The sequence below is a fragment of the Sus scrofa genome, chromosome 3 (genome assembly GCF_000003025.6).
Source record: "Sus scrofa isolate TJ Tabasco breed Duroc chromosome 3, Sscrofa11.1, whole genome shotgun sequence".
NCBI lineage: Eukaryota > Metazoa > Chordata > Mammalia > Artiodactyla > Suidae > Sus > Sus scrofa.
Window position 1 is genome coordinate 104,696,574 of NC_010445.4, and position 22,296 is coordinate 104,718,869.

Below are 22,296 nucleotides of genomic sequence, written 5' to 3' on the forward strand. Positions count from 1 at the left end.
CATAAAAAGGCCTTTCGCATCAAGTCTCATAGTGCATCCCTCCCATAGTGGGTGGCATCATGCAGGCTCCTGATGAGTTTCCATTCTTGGGCTTCAGATATTAGAACCTTGTCATCCTTTTTATATTAGCTTGTGCTTCCTTCCTTATAGCCCCGTTTCTCAGCCTTTTCTTATTCTTTTGGGGAATATTGGGAAAAGCTGGGGAGCTCAGGAGGGCCAATCACTAGGGCAATAACTTGCTCAGGCTTCTGCAGTCAAGCTGCCCGTTTTGTGGTTTGATCAACTTTGCTGTTCCTCTGGCTCACAAAAGACTCATCCCTCTGACGGCTCCTCTAGCGGATCACTGCTACCTGGGTCAGGAGCTGCACTTTCTAAAAGAGCTAGAATCTACTCTTTATATTTTATGGGAGAATTTCTAGTGCTTAACATTCCTCTTTCTTTCAAAATGGCAGCATGAACATGTAACACATGGAACTCACATTTAAAATTAAAAAAAATTAACTTATCCTTCCCTAAATATATAGCTCTCATGATTGCAATTAGCTCGACCTTCTGGGCTGAAGTCTAGGGTGGCAGGGCCTTGGCATCTACCGCTCCATATAGACTAACTGTGCCCTACTCTCCTTTCAGGTTCCTATCTCTGTAAAATTGCTCCCATTAGGAAACCAACTTCAGGACTGTCAGGAAGTTCTTCTGGAAGATCAGCCCTGCTGAGGTAAGTTTGTTCTATGGTCTCTATACACTTATACAATGTTTCCACTCTCCACAGCTGAAAGCAGAGTTGAGGGGTTCAGGGTCTGGCACATCTTTAATGTAATGTCAGGTGTGTTCATTAGGAGAGCCTGATGTCTCATTAACTTTCTTGCAAACAAAGAATGATGTCCTTTTCCAACACAGACTGTATCTGATGAAGGGTTAGTACATCTGTGTTGTCCTGAGCTTGAAAGCCTCGTTAACCAATACAGCTGTGGCTGCTGCTGCAAGCAGGCACCTTAGTCATCCCCGGGCCAGACTCCAATTGTTTTGAAAAGTTAGCTATCAGTCTTTTATGTGGTCCCAGCTGTTGGGGCAGAACTCCTAGCACCATCCCTAACCTCTGTGAATGTACAGGTTAAAGGGCCTGTCCAAATTTGGGAGCCCTACTGCTGATGCTCTGTTCAACTCAACCTTTGAGTCTCAAAGGCCCACTGGTGGTCTCTCTCCCATTGGAAGGATTCCTTTTATTTTCCTGTTAAGGCTTCGTATAGGGAGGGGTTTGGCTCTGAGGCCCTAATTTGGAATCCAGATAAAACAGAACTCAGCCATCTGGAGAAAGCCTTGGAGTTACCTTTTTGTACTCAGATACGGTAATGCTCTAATTGCTGTTTTCAATCTATGGGGAGGGCTTAGCTCCTGGGGTCAGAACAAATGCTAAATAATGAAGTTGTTGCTGTGAGATCTGAGCCTTGGCTGGGGAGGCTTTATAGCCCCTTTCTGCCAGATGGTTTAGGAATTTAATAGTATTTTGGTCAGAGACTTGCTTTGTATCACTATTTATCAATAAATCATTAACATTTTGTAGCAGATTCTCTTTTAAGGCTTAGTTCCCTCAGCTCCCTTGTTAACATGTTTCCATAAAGATGGAAGCTGTCCCCAAAAGCCTGTGGAAGCACCGTCTAAATTTCCTGGGTACTCTCCAGGTTTTCAGGGCCCCTCCATCCAAAGGCAAAAAGTAGCAGGTACCCTTTCTTGATCTTGAGTCAAGGTAGAGGGGCGACAGGTTCTTTAAATGGGGTGAGGGTGGGGGTGGATCAGTGGGTTGGGCCAGAGGGGTGGCTTTCACCTCACCCCCTTGGTGGTACTCTGTGCAGGGATCATGCACACTTCCCTGTTTTTGCTTTTGACATTCAGAAGTTGCAGTTGAATTTTGGCCACTTTGCATTTTATTGTTCCTACTCACCCCACCCCCACCCCCCCAGCCACAAAGGGCCCACATGCAGTTATTTTTAGCCTCTTAGAATTTCCTTGTGTTCTGTTGCGCCAGCAGATGTTTGTCCAAGTGCATGTACTATAGTAAAGCGGGTCCCAGGTCCCAGGTATCAGCTTATCTACTAAATTCCAGTATCAGTTAAGCATTTAAAGCTTTTGTAATGTTCTTGGTACCTTCTACTCAGTAGTCAGTCTGGAATCTGGGCAGAGGTCTATTCTTTAACTCAGTTCTCAGTACTAGGAATGATAATTAGGATCACATGGGCAGCTAGGGAAGTAAAACCAGGCTTCATGAGCAACTTTATAGGACACTTTCCTGAGATCCTCCTGCTTTGATTCATAATCTCCTTGGTTCTTTCTAGTTCCCTAGTAGTCTCCTTTTTGCTTCTCAATCCAGAAGTCATCTGTATTATGGCCATTTTGTGTCTGAGGCTAAGCAGTAATGAGGGGCTTGGAGAATGAGAGAGAAGGCCAGAACAGGAAAGAGAGGAGAGAGGAAGAAAGTGAAACAGGGAAAGAGCAAAATCAGAGAGGTTGCCCCTGCTCTGTTGGAAGACCAGTTCTACTCAACCTGGAGGATGATTCCTTCCTGAGGAGTTTGGCTTTTCTGGTTGTTTGTTTGTTTTTACTGCCGCTGTTATGTTGTCACCATGGAATTGCTTGAGGACTCAACCATGAGAGAATGAACATTTGGGTTATTTCCAAGGTGAAAAATCACAAATAATGCTGCTATAAACATCCTTGTATATGTTTGGTGGGAACAAATATTTTTATTTCTTTAGGTACAATATGTAGGAATAAGAATGCTGGGTCAAATGGTAAGTAGATATTTAACTTTGTGAGACTTGCCAAATATGTTTCCAGAGTGACTCTAACATTGCATAATCCCACCAGCAACACATGCGAGTTCCAGTTGTTCTGCATTCCATTTTTGGTATTGTCTATAGTTTCATTTTAGCTATCCTAATATTTTGTGATTGCTATGTCATTGTGGTTTAAATTTGTATTTTCTTAAATAGCTAATGATGCTCGACATCTTTCCATGTGATTATTGCTATTTTTATATCCTCTTTAGTGAAGGGTCTGTTCCATCCTTTGTTAATTTTATAAAATTGAGTTGCTTATTGTAATATTGTTGGGCTTTCAGAGTTCTTTATATAGTTTGAATACAATCCTTTACAGATGTGTGATTTGCGGGTATTTTCTTCCAATTCATAGCTTGTCTTGTTGCCTTTGATAGTGTCTCTGACAGAGCAAAAGTTTTCAATATTGATGAAGTCCTATTTACCATTTTTATCATCAAATTAGCTTTTGGTGTCATTTCTAACAACTCTTTTCTAAACCTAGATTTCCTCTGAAAGTTTTATATTTTTTAGTTTTATATCTAGTTTTGGAATTTATTTGGAGTTGATCTTTGTATGAAGTATGAGACTTTGGTCAAGGTTTATTGCTTTTATGATCAATTGTTACAATACCATTTGTTGCAAAGACTCTTTTCTCCATTGCTCCATTTTTCGTCATTGTTAAATATCAAATGATTACATGTTTTTGAGTCTATGCCTGCATTACCTATTCTATTCCAATGATCTTTTCTTTCTCTGTTACTACCGCTTTTTGAATTATTATAGCATTATAGTAAGTCTTAAAATCAAGTAGTATGATTTCTTCAGCTTTGTACTATTTTTATATTGTTAGAGCTATTCCAGTTCCTTTGTTCTTGAATATAAATTTTAAAATCAGCTAATACAAGTCATTTCAAATAAATAATATCTTATACCTTTAATCTTAGGCAACATAGGAATAAAATATGTTTTAATTTATTTTAAGAAGAAAAATGAATCTTATTTTTTTGAATAGTATACACTGATGTTGAAACAAACCATGTTATAGAACATTGGCTACAGAAAGTTAAAGATTAAAATACATCATATCTTTGATATGTGTATAACATATACATATTTTATGTATGTATTAGACCTACTTACCAATTCCTTGTTAATTGATTTATTTGAAACTGACTTATTTCCCATAGACTACTAGGTTCATATACAGAGATATAAATAATACACCAAAAGTAAATTTAATAGTTGAACTTTAAAAGTCTGCAATTGAGTTGATCAAAGTTAACACAGCTTCTATAGACCATTACCAATGATAATATTTGGGTTTTGATAGCCCACAGGATGAATAATAATGTGTGCTTTGAAACATGTAGTTTTCCATTAGGTCAGGCCTGACCACTCCACTACCTTGTTTTCTGCTAGATTCTATCTACTTCTGTGAAGCCTAAATTCCAGATTGTTTGTTTGTTTCTCATATTCTCTTTTATACTGATCTAATTCTGGATCAGATGGAATGTTCATTTGCACTTTTTTTTGAAAAAGTTTTTCTCTAAAAAGACACATGGAGAAGCGCCTGATTTCAACTTCCCTGGATGTGGCCATGTTTCCTATGTCTCCTGGAGAAACTATCCTGTGACAGAGAAGAATAGTGGCCATGTTTAGAGTTGCTGATGTAACAGTAGAAACATGTGTCATTGGTTACACTTTTGAGTTGCTGGAAATCACCTCTGGGATGGCCATTTGCTTCCAGGAGTATTATTTGAAATAATAAATTACCTAATTTTCTAAGCCACTTTCAGCTGGGAATCTTGTCATTTGCAGGCAAAGGTCTCCTAATAGATATATATCTTTAAATGTGCAATCAAGGTGAAAATAATTCCTTTAGTATCTCTTCATTTCTCTTCTGGAGAAACTCTTATTCCTTAATAGATTGAGGAGTATAAGCCTTGTAACGTATAGTTGAATTCAGTTAGCTAATATTTTGTTGAGGATATATGCATCTATGTTCATCAGTCATATTGGCCTGCAATTTTGTGATATATTTTTCTGGTTTTGGTATCAGGGTGATGCTGGTCTCATAGAGTGAGTTTGAAAGGATTCCTTCCTCTTCAATTTTTGGTAATAGTTTGACAATGATAAAGATTTGATAAACTTCTTGAAGAGTTTGTTAGGTCATATTCGAGATAACTGCATTTTGAAGGATTAACTCATGCTTTATTTAGCAAGTGTGAATTTGTGTGTCCAAGTCACTCTAATAGTAGGAGGGTTACAAAAATAATAAATTCATGGGAATGTCCATTGTGGCTCATTGGTAATGAACCTGGCTAGTAACAGTGAGAATGTAGGTTGAAGACGTAGCTCAGATATGGTGTTGCTATGGCTGTGGTGTAGGCCAGTAGCTATAGTTCCGATTCAACCCTTAGCCTGGGAACTTCCATATGCCCTGAGTGCACCCCTAAAAAAGACAAATATAAATAATTAAAGTCATAGTCTTTGTTTTTAGTGGACCTAAAATCTAGATAAGAATGACAGTAATCAAATAAGTGAAATGAAATTTTCTATCAATAAAAAATTAAGTATCAGGTGTAAAACTTGGCCCATAATAGCTACTTAATAAATGCTTATTTAAAAAGAAATAGTAGAACTGATGCAAGTATGTGTCTGGCAAATTGAATGATAGTTCATTGTTACAAGGAAGGTTTAGGAAGTATTTGTTACACAAAATCTGCCTAGAAAAAAATGCAGGAGTTAATCTCATGAGCACAGAGAAAACATTACAGGCACAGCATATTATGACTGAAGACCCAGAAGGGTACACTGTAGAAATATATTTACATTTGGCAGGGATCCTGCCCCAGAGGATGCCTAGACATTCTGGAAATGTGCAGAGGGTATATTCTGGTGACTTCTGCCTTTACCAAAAGGAGGAGACGTATTTGTAGTCAGTTGCCCAGAGAAACTTTCTTAGTTACTAACATGTTGGGAATTTGCCTAGTTAGCTTTAAGAAAGTTATTTGTTCAGTCATGAAGCCATACAGTCTTGCATTCAAATACATTTATTGAGTTAATATTTATGTGAAAATATGTATTACTTAGTCTGTCAGGCTTTTCACTGCAACATGTTTCCCGGGAATAAGAAGCACCTGTATCACCTAGGAGCATGTTAGAAATGAAGGTTATCAGGGCCAGCCTAGGACTTAAGGAATCAGAGTTTGCATTTTAACAAGATTTCCTAAGTCATATGAATATAACTGAGGAAGACAAAGAAAGTTTGCTTAGACTTTTCTGGGACTTCTCAGTCTAATAGGTGAGATAAAATGCATGTAAAAATAATTATACTGCAGTACCAGTGTCTATGTGGCATATGTCAATATGTGTGACACAGCTTGGCATACTTTGAGGTCAGATAAATAGTGATTTAAAGAATCTTATTAGATGTTTGTTTTCTGTGTGAATTTGGAAACGTTATTTTTTTTTTCTTTCTCTGACTAGGTATCTTTATCTGTGGAGTATTAATGGTGGCCACTTTACTAGGCTTTTAAAGAATTTGAGGAGTTCCCATGGTGGCTCTGTGGAAACAAATCAGACTAGTATGATTGAGAATGTAGGTTTGATCCCTGGCCTCGCTCAGTGTGTTAAGGATCTGGCATTGCCATGAGCTGTGGTGTAGGTTGCAGATCTCACAGCTCAGATCCCACATTGCTGCGGTTGTGGTGTAGGCTGGCAGCTGCAGGTCTGATTGGACCCCTAGCTTGTGAATTTCCATACACTACAGGGGCGGTGCTAAAACAAAACAAAACAGCAGAAACGCTTAGCATAAGATAAGTACTGATTAAATAATGATGAGTATCATGGAAAATTAAAAGCTCACTGTTGGAGTTCCTGTCGTGGCTCAGCAATTAACAAATCTGACCAGCTTCCATGAGAACGCAGGTTTGATCCCTGGCCTTGCTCAGTGGGATCCAGTGTTGCCATGAGCTGTGGTGTAGGTCGCAGACACCACTCAGATCCTGCATTGCTGTGGCTGTGGCATAGGCCAGCAGCTCCAGCTCCAGCTCAACCCCTGACCTCTAGCCTGGGAACCTCCATATGCTGAGGGTATGGCCCTAAAAAGCAAAAAAAAAAAAAGCTCACTGTTTGCAGATAGACATGCATTTATAGATAAATCTTCATGGAACAGTAACATTTTATCTGTCTTTTATGTATAGAATTTTTATATAAATGTTAAGAATGCATAAGAATTGGAGTTCCCAGTGTGGCGCAGCAGAAACGAATCTGACTAGGAATCATGAGGTTGCAGGTTCGATCCCTGGCCTCACTCAGTGGGTTAAGGATCCTGCGTTGCTGAGAGCTGTGGTGTAGGTTGCAGAAGAGGCTTGGATCTGGAGTTGCTGTGGCTCTGGAGTAGTCTGCAGCAACAGCTCCAATTAGACCCTTAGCCTGGGAACTTCCACATGCTGAGGGTACAGCCCTAAAAAGACATAAAGACAAAAAGACAATAAAAAAAATAAAGAATGCATAAGAAAGAAGATATTCAACCCTCTAGCTATGATTTTCAATTATGGCAAGCTATGTCTCTTACACACAGATACAGCTTGAGTGTCAAGGACTTTATATAACAGGACATCGATCATGCAGTTTAGACTTGATTGTCAATTTCAACAATAGTCTATCTGCAAATTTATAATAGTGTAAATGAGATAGGTTGTTCAGATATGTTACTAATTTTATTGTTTCAAACAAAATCCTTTTCAAAATAAACTACCTCCTGTAGTTTATTTATTTAGCTAAGAATTAAAATTAAATGACTTGGCCTTTTTACTGGTCGAAACACAGTGAGACTTTATAAAAATATTGAAATTCAATCATGCTATTTACAGTGAATGGACAACTACAAATCATGCACATTAGAATTTGCTGCAATTTGTCAATTTGAGGATTTTTCTTGGCAAAATATAGACTTCTTTATTTTATTCATTGTTTGATTGAAGAAATTGTAACTGAGTAAAGTCATTTCATCAAAGCCAACATGAGTAATAATTACCTGCCTTCTCAATGTGCATGGGCAGGAATCGCCAGCTCTCTCACACCATAGACTAAGACAGAGAAAGTGTCTAATTTCAGCCGATGAGACAAGCACTGAACCTAACTACTTAGTTATCTCATTATAGTTTTGCTGAATTTTCCATTACAAGTTCTGTTTTTAATGCTCACTGTAGAATTGTCCAAATTATAAAGTGGAAACAATTCGAGTGCTACCCAGAGAATGAGTGTTGTTATTTACTATTTCAACCTTTCCTTCCCTTCCCAAAGCCCTGTCCAACTAAAATGAAAGTTTCTTCAGAGGGCAGTAGGAAGTTGCAAGGAGACCAGACGCAGGAGTATAAAAGCAGACTTATGCTGTCTCACTGTATAACCTTGTGCCTCCAGGCCTTGTGCATTTCCATCTGGCTCAGGTTATGCTTTTAATCTATATACTGGTTTTTCTTTTTCTTTGCTTTTTCTCCTTTGGGGGCCTATAAGAGAGGATATTAAGGACTTCCATCTGCCTTCCACCTGGTTAGCCAAGAGAGTGGAATTTTTGCTACCAGCAAGAGATAGACAAGCTTTTTGAGCTGATGAAATCTTAGATTTTGGAGTTTGATGAAGCCCATAAAGCAGAGATTTCCACAGTGTATTCTCTGGGCTACTGGTGGACATTCAGCATTTGATATTTATGCATATAGCTTTTCTAAGTATTATAAAATATGAAAATTATATTTTATATACATTAACAAATAAAATAAAAAATAAATGTATGATAAATAACAAACATATTTTTTATGAGATATATAAACAACTTGGTTATTTCAGAGGAAAAATGATGAAGTATTTTATCCACAATTATTGCACAACTTTTATTATATGTAAGATTCAGGTTTTCACCAAAGTATCATCATAAGCTTAAAATGGCACTTGTTTTTTTTTTTATCAAGGAGTACTTGGAACAGTTTCTTTTATATAACTTTGAGTTTACAGGTTGTTTTTTTGTTTTAACCAAAGTATTTCCCCATCTTTTGAGTGTTTTTTTTTTTTTCATATCCTAAATCGATAATTTTTTTTTTTTACTTTGCATCCTAAATTGTAATAAGAGATCTAGTAGCATAAAAATAACACATTAGAGCATGGAAGTAGCAATAAGCATAATAAAACTTCATGTAAAAGCGTAATAGGAGTTATCTGGTGGCCTAGGAGTTAAGGATTTGGCATTGTCACTACTATGGCTTGCATTTGATACCTAGAAACTTCTGTATGCCATAGGTGGACCAAAAATAGTAATGATAATAGTAACTGTATTAACCCAAAAATCGAAGATGGATCTCTGTGTGTTCAAAACAGTAAATCTGGGGAATCTTACTGTGGCACAGCAGGTTACAGATCAGGCATTGTCTCTGAAGTGGCTTGAGATCCCTGGGCCAGCACAGTGTGTTAAGGATCCGGCATTTCCACTGTTATGACTTAGGTCACAGCTGCAGCTGGGATTGGATGCTTGGCCCAGGAATTTCCATATGCTGCTGGTGCAGCCAAAAACAAAAACAAAACTAAACAAAAGAAAAACAGGAGTTCCCATCCTGGCTCAACTTTTAATGAACCCAACTAGCATCCATGAGGATGCAGGTTTGATCCCTGGCCTCGGTCAGTGGGTTAAGGATCCGGCGTTGCCGTGAGCTGTGGTGTAGGTCACAGATGTGGTTCAGATCCTGCATTGCTGTGGCTCTGGCATAGGCCTGTGGCTAGAGCTCCAGTTGGACCCCTAAGCCTAGGAACCTCCATATGCCACAGGTGTGGTCCTAAAAATGACACACAAAAAAATGTAAATCTGTAAGTGGGGTAGCTTTATACGGATCTCTAAAACAAAAAGTGAATGAAAAGTACAATATAGACATTTGAAAACTTTATATATATGTGTGTGTGTGTGTGTGTATATATATATATATATATATATATATATTTTTTTTTTTTTTTGGTAAAAAACAACCATTGTGCCCCTAGTCACCACATCTTGTCTGTTAAAAATTTGGCTAAAGTATCTTGACGCCATAGGTCATTTTCCTGGCATTTTCAAATAAAGCATAATAATCTCTCTGTTGTGTCAGTAGATTTTCCCAAGTAAGTGCAGAATAAAGTTTTCCAGGGCAATTTTCATAGATATAGTCACTATTGGTAAAGAAGATAACAAGTCTATGAAGGCACCATTTGAGGTTGATTTCCTTATGACAGAAAATTAGTCAATTGCTTGCACAGTATCTTATGAAATAACCAGTCAGGTTATTGTCCTTGCAGAGAAATAAAATGAACTGTTGTCACAATCTTGAATCAAATGACATTTTTGACCATCTAATATTAAGTGCTTTAAATAAGAAATGCAAGTACTTTTTGTGAAGAACTGCAGGTATTTAAATTTCTATTATGCTAAAATAAAACTGCAGTGCATGAATCCATTCTTGGCACATATATGGTGAGTGTATTTATTATTTGTGAGCCCGTACCCAGTTTTATTGGAATCAAAGCTGATGGAGCAGTGATGCAAAGGAGGATGCTGTGACATGAATAAAGGTTTGCACCCGAGTGCCTGTGCACCCACTGCTTTAATCACAGAAAACAGCTGGAAGATAACAAAATGCTGTCTCATCTTGGTTCTGTATTAAAGAAAATAGGGCAAATTGTAAATAAAGTCAAATCAGAGCCATAGAGCAGTCATCACTTTCAGTGTGTTCTTTGGAGAAATTGGCAGTGAGCAAAAGACCTTGCTTGCTTTTCCAAAGCAAAGTAAGCCAACAACAAACAGGCAAAGCCCTCAAATAAACATTGTAAATGACAGATGGGATAACAGTTTCTTAAAGACCCTAAGAGTGCCAGTAAAGAGCATTTATGTATTTCTAATACATTGCTCCAATGGAATAGTTCAGTAATGTCATTGATTTCTTGGAGAGTTTTAACCTGCTATTTTGAGACTAAAATATGATTCAATGTGGCAGATAAAATATCTGGGCTTAGTTGGCAGACAAATACTTGCTACAAGTGAATGAATTGCCAAGAAAGGTATTCTTTTCCACCACATGATCGTTGTTTTCACTCAACTGTGAGTCACACCTGTGTATTGAGACAAAATATGATGAAATCCATTCTAGCACTGAAAGCAATAAATAAATGGATTAGAATCTATTTATGCCTATTTCCCAAGCTGAACCACTTTAACTTGCCAGTTTCGAGTATAATAGGTGTGTCAATTTAGTTTATGATGAATCCATGAAAAGAGTTTTATGTAAGAGAGACTCTTTTATGATTTCATGATTGATCCTAATACAGATAACTATCTAATATAGTGATCTAATAGTTACTCCCATTCCAGGCCACATATAAATTAACTATAATATAAAATGTAGCAAAAATAATAATAAAATGAACTAAAAGGAACAGGGTCATGCTACTTATGACATCAGGTAAAGGGAATTTATAGAAATAGAAATTGACTATTTGTACCATTTTCTGAAAATTATATCATCTCAGAAACCTCTTCCTCCCACAGAAATCTTGCTCTTCTGAATTCCTACAACATTTCTTATTTATATCAATTATCTACTTAATTTCTGTGCTTGGCTTAGCTATTTTTCTTTATTTGATTTATATTCACATTAGTGTGTGACTCTTAGTGTTTATAGTAAACCAAACTTCTAGAGCCAGTTACAGCTCATGGACCCAATGTGACCCTTACTGTTTGTTTCAAAACAATGTTTTATTTTTATAAAATCACACCCAGTTTTTTACATATTGTCTTTGCTCGTTTCAGGTCAACAATAACAAAATTGAATAGTTGCGACAGAAATTGTATAGCCCAGAAAACAAAAAATATTTCTTTTTATCCTGGCCTTTTACACACCCTTGTACCAGAGTGTAAGTTTTTCAGAGATTTAGTAAGTTTTTCAAATGCTTGATGAATGAGTTGTCTCAGGTTTAATACCATCTGATATTTTTATAGCGAATTTCTTCAACCATCTATAATTACCCTTACAGACACTGTGACCAGTAATGTCACTCATAAGCAGACTATGTTCAGTCAAGTTAAAGCTCAGTTGGAAAATTATGAGCAGTTACGCGTGAATCAGAGGTGTTATCCTATTTACTGCTAGTTTGGTAAAGTAAGCCCGGTAAGTTCTCATGGGACTGAAACAACACATTTGACAGTTTCCAATTAGCAGCTTCAAGCTGATTCTCCAAAATAAGACTGCAGGTTCTCAGAAGATGGTGTTCTCCCCAAGCAGAGTTGAGTTGCCATAAATCATATTGACACAGTGCATTCACCCATATGACCTAATATAAGGATAGTCTCCTAAAGCAAATTCCAATTCAGCCTTATCATAAAAAGCACCTTGGGGCACACTGAAAACTCTATGGCCACTCAAGTCTTTTTATCAGTTCTAAGTGAATGATTTTTAAATGCAAAAATTTTCTGTTAAGAGAGCAAAGTGAAATCAGCGTGTTTTGGAATATTTTAAGATTAATAGTCAGCTTTGTAGATGATGCAGACAGATCTCAGGATCATTACATTTTCAGGCACACCTAGAACCTCCAATCTGTAAGATTAAATTCAGCCTATTTTTAAATTCTTGCAGTACGATCCTGTCCTAGTTTACTCACAAATAGGGGGACTTATTTTTTCTTTTGATTATTGGAATAACACAGTTACTTCAATCAGGTGGCCATCAAATGTTTTCTTAGCACATACCAAAATATATTTCTGATACCTGAAGAATTTCAGGAGCAAAGAGGTCATTAGATGTTCAAGTATTTAAAGAGTCAGAGTACTAACTTCTATTAAAGTCATATTTTTGGAGATAGGCAAGATTTTAAGGAACATTTTGTCAAACATACTCATTTTACAGATGGGGAAAGAGAAAAGCAAAGTTATTTGTTGAAAGTCCACTAGCTAGCCAGTGGACAGACTAGGATGAGATGCTGTTCCTTGCCCCAGTTCTTCAGACAACTATACACTGCAGCCTTTATATGATGTTAATCCACAAAGAAGATTTCAACCATTTTACACACCTTTGAGAAGAACTGGATGAGATGTCACTGAATTTCCCTGGAAGACATAGGCCCCATTATTCACACAGGGCAGCTAACAAAATTGAAGATGAGATGGGAGAAGTGATTTGCCCAGAGTCATTTCACAGGTGAGGGCTTGCACCTCTTCTCCACCCATCACCAAACTCCCACTGAGGTTTCTAGTTTCTACATGAAAACTTATATCAACAGTTTTCATTTCACAGACAATAAAATGATGCATTTTGTAACTAGATGGCCACAGGGTATGATTAATTGCGGTATGCTATAATTTAGGTGTTGTAGAAATTTACAGATAATTATGTGTCACTAAAATTATCTGCACACATAACCAATTATCTTAGACTACTATAGTTGGCCATACTGCTGCTCCATAGAAAAAGAGTGTGTGAGAAAATCTGTTTTTCTAGGACAAAATTTTCACTTTCTCTTTATCAAGGTGGTACAAAACACTGCAATTGTGGGGGGGGTTTGTTTTTGTTTTTGTTTTTCTGGTTTTTTGTTTGCTTGTTTCTCTTTTTGGTCTTTTTAGGGCCTCACTGGTGGCGTATGGAGGTTCCCAGGCTAGGGGTCGAATTGGCACCATAACTGCCAGCCTACATCACAGCCACAGCAATGTGGGATCAGAGTCTTGTGTGTGATCTATACCACAGCTCACAGCAATGCCAGATCCTTAACCCACTGATTAAGGCCAGGGATGGAACCTGTATCCTCATGGATGCTACTCAGATTCATTTTTGCTGAGCCATGGCGGGAACTCCAGTTGTACCATTCTTTACTTGTTGGCTTCTATCCTTTCTTTTGACATAAAGAAGTCTTAATGTAATCTTGTAAAGTGATAATCTGACATTTGTAGTTCCCACACTTTATATATCCACCTGCTGGCTTCAGTTTTCCCTAGCGTTTGTTGGTTTATGAGCAGTACTGGGTTGAGGAGCAGAAATAATAAAATGTGAAAATATGGATCCAATGAGTTATAAATAAATAAATAAAAATCTGAAGTCTAGCATCTCATCTTAAAATGGTATCTTCAAAACCACTAGAAATTGTGCAGAGTGGCTTCATGTACCAGTTGTATGAATTGCACATTTTCCATATCTTTCTGTTCCTCTAAATTGGAAACAATCTGCAGGAAGTATGAGCAAATGAAAGCAACATTTGATGATCACAGAATTTTAAGACTCAACTAAATCAATGAGATAAATCAGTAAAATGTATATCAATAGCATCACTATTCTTTTAAAGCAGATCAATTTTTGTGTTGTATATACAGACCTTCCTATAGTTTTCAGTTCCAGTCATTAGTGAATTATGTTCTAAGTTTAAATCTATGACAATAATATCTACATATGGGTAGGGTAAGGGTGAATGGAATTGTCTCTGTGTGTGTGTGTGAGTGTGTGTGTATGTGTGTGTGTGTTTAGGAAGGGATGGCTACTGCTGATCAAACCAACTTAGCTGTCATAATGGAATCATACTTTTTCCATACACATATTTTTGCAATTACCATCAAATCACAGAGTGCAGACTTTTCCCTTCTTTTAAAATATTTAAGATGGCAATAGTTTTTTTTTTCTCTTAAGATAACGATGCATCAAAAGAAAGTCAGAGTTGAGTTTATTCTAATTGTATAATATCAGTGTTGTGGCCTCAGTTCACATGTTTCTGTAGCAGGTGCTAATTATATGACTTTTAATCTAGGGGAGACTGTATTTAATTGTATGACATGGAGTGCAATTTTTGAAGTTCATGGGACCAGCCATGCCTACCAACTCTTTCTGAAGAAACAAGCCACTAGAAGTTATTTCTATATAGATGTATCTCACCTTTTCTATATTCTTCACTGGATTCACCCTAGAATCTAATGAATCTAAAGCCAGAAGCAATCATGGATTCACTGTTATAAAAAATATCAATTTACCCAGAGGATATTTGATGTAAGATTTCCTAATAGTAGTGTACCATATTGGATGGTAAAAAATAGAATCAGGAAATACTGAAGGGAGGTCCACATAGAAAAAAAAATAGCAATAGGAAAATATACTTCTTCTGAAAAGACTGAAAGGAAACTGGGTGATAAGAAGTTTTTAATACACCCTTGAAGAACAGTAAGAAACTTTTTATTATTTTTTGGTCATCCTTGACATTGTGATATATTCCAGTTGCTAAATTTCTAGGACCAAGGTAACTATGATGCTGTGAATGAAATAACCCCATAGGTCCTAATCCCCCTGTAACTCCTTGCAGAAAACATTATCATATCAAAAAAAATATATCAGGTAATGGAAAAAACAAAAACAAAAACTGGGAAGTGTTTTTAAAAAGCCCAATGACTACATTTCAGAAAAATACTTGCAAAACTGGAAGGGAACATAGATGTTGCCAATGATAATCTGCTAATCTTCATTAGGAAGTAGAAAAAGGGAACACTATAATCTGCATCTTTAGTCATCTTTCTTCTACTAACCTAACTTTCTAGACTTATTGCAAGTTATCATCCACTTTTCATTATTCACTTTTAAATAATTAGCTGATAATCCATCCATAATAATAGCTCATGACACACAGGCAGATCTTTTTGGTCTAGGTCTCTCTAATTCTTCTCTCTTCTTGACATCTCTGATAAAACCCTTCTCCTCTCTTAAGATCTGGCCATGATGCCTTTGCTCACTAGCAAATTTTCCAGGATACATGACCACACCTCTGCCTCAGAGTTATCATATACTATCTCTTATTTCAGTAGCTTCAACAATTTTTCTTCTTTTCACAAGTGCATGTTTGCTTTTTAGGGAAGTGACCCTAATTCTACATGTCTCTATTCCATAGGGACTAGAATAAAAGCCCCCATTTTCCTGGTGCTTCAAAAATTGGTGAGTTGAACAGAGGTGAATTGATTCTCATTCTTCTGTCTAATTCTGTTCTATTTTCCCTTTTAGTAGTCTTTGGGGTGAATATAATGCACATGAACTTTATTCTTTTTAGGATATCATATTTCAGAGTAGTTATTTGTCTTTAATTTTTTCACAATGTGCTTTAATAAGAATAAATACTCTCTAAGAAAACCATATAGTAACTAGAAACAAAAAGATTTTATAAACAAAACGATTAGATTTCCAAACCATAACTAGAGTGGGTGTTGCCAATAGCACAATAAATCCCTTAATTTTATTGTGTCTCCTATTAATTTATTATCCTTTTGAGCCAGCATGTACCAGAGGCAGATTTCAGAATTTCCCCCTGAATAATTCTCATGCTAAAAAATTATTTAGTTATTCATGAAGGATATTAATGGTATAATGCTGTGAAGAAAACAATAATTGCTCGGCTTTGTATGATATATTTTAAAGTAAGTGTTTTTTTATTTAAAAAAAAAAACAACAGTATATTGCAGTACCTTAGACTTCCTGGATTTTGAGAGGTGCAATGGATCTTAGATAACATTTAGCTAATATTACACAAAGTTAGTAACTGAACAATATTTATATATGGAAGCATCTTTTTATACTTTTATTTATTTATTTATTTTGCCTCCCTTGATTACAGTGCTTTCCCTTGCGCTCCTGAGCTTTGGGTACCTTGCCTCCACTTCTCCCAGAATCACTTGTAGTTGTCGACTTGCCTGTTACCTTATGCATCACTTTCCTTGAAATCTGGGACCATGTCTCACTAACATGTGTATCTTCAATATCTACCAGAAACCCACTGGCAGTCAATAAATGTTTGGTGAAAGAATAAAATCACTTGTTTCAAATATACAAGATATATATCTGATTCACATCTAGCTATTTCCAAGGAACTGCCTCACTATTTCCACTCAATGAATTACTTAAATCCAAGTTGAAATGTTATACACATATTTTCAAATATTCATTAGTCTTTCACAATGAAGTGAATTACCTTAATCTTTTTAGTTTGTCTATTTTCATCTTTGTTGTTGTTTTATTTGTTTGTCGGTGTTTTGTTGGTTTTGGTTGTTTTTTTTTTTTTTTTTTTTTTTTTTTTTTTTTTTTTGCTGCTCCTGTGGCATATGGAAGTTCCTGAGTCAGGAATCAAATCCAAGCCACATCAGTGACCTATGCCACAGCTCCAGCAACACTGGATCCTTAACCCACTGCTTCACAGTGGGAACTCCAGTTCTATTTTTATTTTAAGCCTGCCTTTTAGAAAAACCACACCCAATTCAGCAGCCAAAGCAAAATGATAATCAAATCATTCACAGCATTTTTTTTCCCACTCTTAAAATAACTACAGAGTAATTCATGCAGCATTATTTGGTTTTAGATCATGAAACACGTGATGATTTCCAAATCCAGTATTATTCTAACCAAATTCACAATTAAAACATTTTATGCTTCCATACATTTCATGATTTTTGGAAAAAAATGTAGTAGAATGTGTTCTTAGTTATTGGATGTAAATTATGTATGAAATTAAACACCCCTTGAATATTTTCATTGCAGTATAATGATAGCTTAAAAATAAGTGGTTATTTCTACAATAGGTTTTGTGCTTTCATGTTTGCTGAAATGTGGGTTAGTAGTTTTAGGAAATGACCAGAAGTAAAAAGAATTGTTCTGATTTTTTGACTAATGGAGAATCTTAGGAAACTCCAAGGAGGGCTGGCTTTTGGATTTGTGCAGAATGACCACAATGTCTGTCTACCACCTTGGCCTCCCTACTTTTTTTATAAACGTAGACTGAACATTTATTGAGGAATATTGCTAAACACTCTCTGCAATTGAAGTCAGTGTACTCTATGTGTAAACCTTCCTAGGATATTACTAGAGATGGAATTGGGAGTTGAGATTGCCTGACAAGTGAATCCAAAACTATGAGGAAAAATAAAAATAACACATTTTTCTACTAAGTAAAAAAAAAAAAATGAGTAGATCACTGGCTTCATTCTACCTTTCCTTTGGTTTTACTATTATAAATTTCATCTTTTCTATTACATTTCATTATTGGAGGAAGTAATCTCTATTAAAACAGGGATTTTTTTTTTTTCATATGTTCCTTTACTACTGTATACCCAGGATCTAGAAAAACATCTATTATATACTGGGTATCTTTGATACTAGTTACATTGAAGCAATAATTGCATTGCATGTAGCATATTAAGCAGAGGATACTATATTTACGAAAATATTGTTACTGAATACAAGCAAGTTTGTGTCCCATGTACAGTGAGGTCAAACAATACTAAAATATTGGAGTTGGAGCAGAGAAAGGTTTCTTGAAGGGCCATGCAAGGAGATCGATAGCCCATGTTCCCCAAACCCAAAATTCCTGGAAGGGTTTCAAAAGCATTTTTAAAATGCAGATGAGGGAGAGGGGTGACAAAGTATGTGATCAGTTTACATACAGTTCTCTGATTGGCTGATGATGAGGTAACAGGTTGTGTCACAGGGGTTAATATTATCTGTCCTTATGCTGCAGGTGACCTGGAGGCTATGTGCTCCTGGTTAAATAGTTGACATCTTCCATTTGGCTAAGGTTTTCACTTCTGTAAAAAAAAAAAAAAAAATCAGGAAATGTGCATCAGATAATATTATCTAGGTAGTTCAGAGAGGAGCTAAAACAGAGGATATGGTGGAAGGGTCTGCCTCAGGAAGTCCCACTGGGTCCTACTTGTTTATAATGTTTTCTTCTTTCTACTATCTCTGAATAACAATGTGGTCAGTCTTTGAGATGAGTGTGCATGTATGTGTGTCTATATATTTTTTTGAAATGATAATGAAGTTCACAGTTGGATCACCAAGATAATATACCTCGCAGTGAGAAAATGCTTAAATTGACAATGCCTATATTGGACTATTCTTCCTGCTTTTTCAGATGATAATCTAGACTGAACAGTTAAGTATACAAAATACGATACTGAAGATTATTGCATTCCAAGTGCCTTAGACCTAAGGAAACAGATGGATCATTTGCATAATCAGCACTTAAGGTGGGAGGTGGGATTTTCTGAAAGATGGTGATACTTTCCTGGTAGAAGTTTAAAAAAGGCACCCTCTCTTGAGAATACAAACTCTGAGGGCACTAAGTATGTCCTGAGTTGTATATAAACAGCTTCCTTGTACAGAGTACATTTGTGTCTATGTGTTTTTATCTAGTCTATGGAAACTGTCCCGTGATTCATATAGTTCTTTATTTTGTCCATACCCCATAGATTCCCTTAATTTACTCTTGACTCCTGATACTAATATGTAGGGATCAAGAACTTGGAGTTCCCACCGTGGCTCAGTGGTTAACAAATCTGACTAGGAACCATGAGGTTGCAGGTTTGATCCCCACCCTTGCTCAGCAAGTCAAGGATCTGGCATTGCCATGAGCTGTGGTGTAGGTCACAGACGCGGCTTGGATCTGGTGTTGCTGTGGCTGTGGTATAGGCCAGTGGCTACAGCTCCGACTAGACCCCTAGCCTGGAAACCTCCATATGCCATGGTGCAGCCCTACAAAAGACAAAACAAACAAACAAACAAACAAAACTAATACAGGGGCTGAAGCAGTAACTGTGCTAAGCATCAAAGTAAACACTGGCCCAGAGCTGAATTGTGACTGGTAGAAAAGAACAGAAACTGGGTAAGGACTTGGTAACAGATGTGAGAGAATGCTCTTCTTAGATGCACTGGATAAAGATTGTCCTAGGCAGACTGAGGGTAGTTGTTGGGAGGGGTGAGGGGTGGAGGAAAGCATGCTGGTGCTTGAGCTACATACATATATAATCGAAAACGCTGCAAGACAGTAATCCTAGATGCCAAAGAGGACACAAGTGGCCTTGTTGGGGAAAATGTCATGGTGGCTGTGTGATTACATGTGTAAAAAATTTGCAAGACTGCAATGAGATGATCACCTTCTTTTGTGCAGGTCTTCTTATCAATCTAGGACTCCAGTGGCTTTCTGCAGAGCGAGCGAGGATTTATGGATGTGTCTCTTACACTGACTCTGTGAGAACAGTATACCAAAGTAAATGAGGAAAAATCAGTTAATATTCTAAGTGATTTATCTATTGTATACCAAATGCTCAGATGTTAGTTCTATCGGGGAGCATACCGCAATAAACGTAATAATAATGGAGGACGCATTTTTCCCATTCTGTAGTCATTGCCAACTCCGTATGGGATAGTAAGTCAAGATGGAAATGGAATCCACCCTGGGTACATGATTTTATAATACTTGTTCACTTTTCCCTCTGTTAAAGATTTAGACCGGAATTGTCATAATGGATGTTATTTTTCAAATAATACAATCTATTCATGATGATTCTACTACCTAGTTTTGAAATCTGTCTCTATAAAGTTTATATTGGAATATAAATTGGCCTTTCAAGTGATACTATTTGCTTTGCAGCATTTTTGCCTGAGGTCTTCTTTAAATCTAAAATCTGTATAGAGACTTAAGAGGGCTGCATTTTAAAATGCCATCTGCTTTAATATGATATTTAGCTTTTCTTCCTTAATGAAAACATTTTCCATTTCTACTCAAGTCTGAAGTTTTTAAATTATCATAATTATACGTGTTAAGGTACATTATGATGAAAAGTCATTTTATTAAACAATATTTTTCTCAGTGCTAAGAATGACATATATATTTCAAATCTGAAAGTTCACAATATTCCTCCTCATAAGAGAATTGAAGCCAGCAAAGATTAAAAAGAGGCAATCTAATTTAATGGTTTGCAATTAGAGTTGATGAAGAAATGTGTTAATCAGTAAAAAAAAAAAAACTCCGATAACTTCCTGTTGAAAAAAAAAATGAAATCAAAGAAAGTAAAATGAGAATTCTCGCCTTCAACTTGTTCTTTCCCCTACTGACAGAGTGGAAAAGCTATTAGCCAGACATAGATTTAAGGAGTCTCATTCTAAAAGTACATCCAAATTGTTTGAAATTACTCCTTTGTAAAACTCAACAAAACTATGAGTGAAACTGTTAAGGCTGTTGTGAATATAAACACTAAATATGATATCATAGCTTATGAAAACAGAAATAAAATGAATCTTTAAATGAACTCTATCACTGTAAACTGGAGAGCATATTCTATCTCAGTAAGTTGCATCAGTGTGCTGTCTTGGATTATGAAAGGTCATAACAGGATTTTTTTTTTTGCCATATTATGAAATAATGTACTCTTCAAAATATGAAATGCTATTATTGCAAAAGACATAATCTAGCTTTCATCTGTGACCTGTGACTCAGTTTCATTATAATGGGAAAATGATGATTTTATATATAGTTAGTGAAATTGTATACAAATAGAACATGTGAAGTTAGAGAATGTTTGACCTTGCACTGTCAGTAGACCGTATTCAAGTGATAAATGAAACTCATTGACAAACAATGTAACAAAGCATCTGGAAAACAGAGTAGTTCAAGTTCCCCAAAAGGTAAGAAATGCTTTTCTCATTGAATAAAAAATTGTGTGAAATGGAGATAGAAATGATTTGGAGCTAACAGGGAAAGTAACAAGCCACTGAGCAGGACCTGTGTAGCATGTTTTATAGGTTGTTATAATGACAATAGACAGCTTGATGAAGGGAGTAACAAAGAACTTAAGGTATCTAAGAAAATCTTTTTATTGGATTCAAGAACTGATTTTGATATGGTTTGAAAAAAATCAAGCATATAATTTTTTTAGTCTACTAACTTGAGGGAAATCATTAAAATAAAAACAAGGGTGACCTTTAGCACTCCCATTCTGGCTATAGCACTTTATTTGACCTATTATTCTATCATGGAGTCAGAAAGAACTGATCTCACACTACCAGCCTCCGGATTTAAAAGGAAAAGCGTCACCACCACAGGACAATACTAATTGTCTATTTTGACCACATGGACCATACTTCTCAGGTCATACCTGTGATCCCCAAAATCCTTAAAGAACTCCCCTTTACTTTCAAACATGTTCCATTTTGAAAAATAAGGTCACTATATATTTGGGAACCCTGAGGCTGGCATTTCTAAATACTAATCACATGCCCCTTTTCCAATTTGTCTACACTGTGTTTCTTATTCTGTATATCTGTTACGGTCATACTGCCCACAAGAGATGCATAATAAACATTTGTGTAAAAATGTTTTTTCAGTTAAAATGTTTGTTACTATAATTTGGAAGGACTTCAAATTGTTTTACAACAAAAATTTGTTTTGGTATATTAGGTCCATGATATATTTTTGTTGTTAGTGATAATTTTTTTTTTTTTGGTTATCACAGATGCAGGTCTAATTTCCCACAATATATTAAGAGCAAATATAAATCATAATAGCAGTCATATATTATCCAGCTTACTATATAAGAATCATCACATATATGAATATATGTATATATGTTTATATGATTTCTTTAACCCACACACTGTTAAACATAATTTGAGTGTTACATGGA

The 22,296-nt window shown here is 36.2% G+C and overlaps 1 long non-coding RNA gene across 2 annotated transcripts; it reads left to right on the forward strand.

Moving 5' to 3' along the window:
- LOC106509856 lies at positions 24-21,952 on the forward strand. 2 transcript variants are annotated; one of them, XR_002342997.1, is made up of 4 exons: positions 24-354; positions 631-715; positions 2,751-2,786; positions 19,782-21,952. It is a non-coding gene; the product is annotated as an uncharacterized LOC106509856 (long non-coding RNA). The 2 variants fall into 2 exon arrangements; XR_001307797.2 differs by lacking the exon at positions 2,751-2,786 and having other exon boundaries at positions 29-354.